This window comes from Poecilia latipinna, unplaced genomic scaffold (genome assembly GCF_001443285.1).
Source record: "Poecilia latipinna isolate Pla-1442-1.1 unplaced genomic scaffold, P_latipinna-1.0 Scaffold1088, whole genome shotgun sequence".
NCBI classification, from domain to species: Eukaryota; Metazoa; Chordata; class Actinopteri; order Cyprinodontiformes; family Poeciliidae; genus Poecilia; species Poecilia latipinna.
The window spans coordinates 7,356-10,000 of record NW_015113704.1 but is presented as its reverse complement, the minus strand read 5'-3'; the positions used below and the strand labels follow the sequence as shown (position 1 = coordinate 10,000).

Genomic DNA, 2,645 nt, shown 5'->3' with positions numbered 1-2,645 from the left:
TGAAAGCAATAAAGGCTGCATACCAGACACACTCGGTTGCACACATTCCGGCAGTCACACTGTGACCCCGCGGTACATTTTTAATTATTGTCTTGTTTTAACCTGAGGAGGATTCACATCAGCAGCCGCAGTGGTGTTACTCATTTTCTTTCCCCCTCTGTCCAACACACACACACACACACACACACACTCACACACACACACACACACACACACATTTCCTCTCTGCTTTATGTCTTCTCTTTTCGTCTTCCATCTCTCACTTTCTCTTCTTTTCGTCCTTCGTTCTTTGTCTCCAGACAAGGTGGGGTTGCTCGTTTACGTTCTGAAAGCTCGTTTGTTGGAGCGAAAGCGTTTAATCTTTGTGCTTCCTGCACTTTTCTGGAACAACTGGATGTAAATGCATCCGTTTTGTTTGTTTATAAATGTGAGGAAAACAACGTCGATGAAGAGAGAACAAAGAGTTAGACGCTGATTTAACATCTGAGTTCGTTTGGAAAGTGTTCAAAGCGCTCCACTTTTTCCACATTTTATGTCACAGCCTTATTCCAAATTGTATTAGCTTAATGTTTCTCCTCAAAAATTCTCCACACAAATGTTTGAGATTGTTGCAGATTTATTAAAGGGGCAGTAAGTCATCACAACATGGCTCCTCTATTAACCCTTTAACAACGTTTTTACCAGCGTTGCTCTGAGAAGTAGCTCCTATAATTAGTTCCTCCAGATGTTTGCTACTTGCTGCTGACTAGTCTGACTTTGATTGAATATCAAATTGGGTCCAACGGATGATTAATTTCATCTAATGATGGTGACGTTCAATGGCATTCTGTTCAAAAGTAAACTAATATACTTTCGAACTAAACAACAGTTGAGCAGAATGAAGTTGTTATGTTTCCCACTGAGGACAGAATGTGGTTGGTGGATGTTGGGTAATAATTCATAACTTCATTTCCACCTTTACTTTCACAGTGTACTCTTTGTGCCCTTACTTTTAACTGCATTAGCAGAACTCAGGGTCTCCCTACAGAGGCCCAGCAGCAAAGTGAGTTCAAATCTGTTTTCATTCACAGCAGATACATGAACAGAGCTGGAAATGTTTACAGATTAACTGTATTTCAATCAAGGTTTCTTATGCGTATTTTGAAGTATCGCTTTAGAAAAGGTTGATGAAAATGATAAAAACAAAAACTTGCTCATTTTTACAAAAAAGTTGTTACCTTCTTTGAAGTAGCTTTCAGTTTTCTGAAAAAGAGTTGACGTGCAAAACCGGAGATGGAAGTGCGATCGTTTACTGTGGCTGTTTATATGTAGTTGCTACGGCAACAGTCAGTGATTTTTGTCACAACAGAGAAAAAGTTACGTGTGTTCATCTGCTTGATGTGTGATCTGTTCAGCTTGTTGAATGTTAGCCAAACCAAATGACAATAAAACACAATTGAACGTGTCTTTATTTTAATCTGAAAAGGATTGGGGGGAAAATACGCTGAATTATTTTGACAGCAAATTTCAAAATGACAAACAATAATTCGCAAGACAATTCGATGGAAACATGGTGTATTCTGGTATTTCTATTTCTTTATTTTTGTTGATGCTCTAAAAAAGACAAAATACTAAAACAGCAGGGATGTGATCTTTGATTTCTATCAATATTTGAAGAGAATCTGGATCTTTATGATGGAGCATCAGCAGCTTTGAAACTACAGTTTAATATGGAAAAATAATGAGCAGCTTTTCAAGCTGAATTTTAGACTTGTGAAGCATTTAAAGTAGGTTGATGTTGGGATATAAATGAACTAGTTGGATTATTTGTACGTTTTTGTTGTTGCTCATTTGACTTTTTCTATAAACACCAAACATAGTCTTACAATACTCGTCCTTTTTTATTTAGAAGATGCCACTGAAGCATTTGTCTCTTAGGCATAAAGTTCACAGTATCAAAAAAGAGAGCTATCAGAAACTTTGTGCTGTCTAATAATTCTCCCTATTTTTCAAATGAACATTTTACACATTCTAAGTTTTATTCTCCAGTGTTGAATACGTCCGAGGCGATTTGGAGTAATAAATTAAGATATTTTCAGAGAGTTCACTGGCATATTTAATCGAGTAATTACCAAACAATGAGTTTCCATTATTTTTCTTGGTGTGAGTCGGCAGAATGGAGCAGATGAAGCGAACTGATGAATGAGGGAAAACTAATGGGAATGTTAGACCACCAAGGCGAAAGTAGATGGAAGAAAGCACCTAAACCAAAGCATGAGAAATTGCATTACAGCTTAGTAAATTAGACAGCGTTCATGTAATGATTGGTGATCTAAAATGTTTGCCACCATTTATCACAGGGTCACTACAACTTTTTAAGGTTCAACATTTACTTCATGTCATTTTTCTCACGGATGCTGTCGGTTTCTAAATGTTACACATGATTTCACAGAGGCACAGCTAATTACTCAAGCCAAACATTCACATTGTCTATATTTTCTCCTTCCCGTCGAGCACAAAATGTTTCCCACTTTTAGATTCTTCCCCTTGTGCTTTTTGGTGCTCCACCTCAATGTTGCAACTGATGGTGGAACTGCAGAAACCTTACAGATGAGAAAATTCCTCAGATTGAAAAGAAACATCCCTAAAGGTTAGCCTGGTAAATA

At 37.4% G+C, this 2,645-nt stretch overlaps 1 long non-coding RNA gene across 1 annotated transcript in view; it reads right to left on the bottom strand.

The window, feature by feature from the left end:
- Positions 1 to 1,252, bottom strand: part of LOC106959507 (uncharacterized) — a 2,217-nt gene extending 965 nt beyond the window's left edge. The window contains exon 1 of the long non-coding RNA XR_001427369.1: positions 1,218 to 1,252. This is a non-coding gene — a long non-coding RNA (uncharacterized LOC106959507). The remainder of the gene's footprint in view (positions 1 to 1,217) is intronic.
- Positions 1,253 to 2,645: the final 1,393 nt, after the last annotated feature.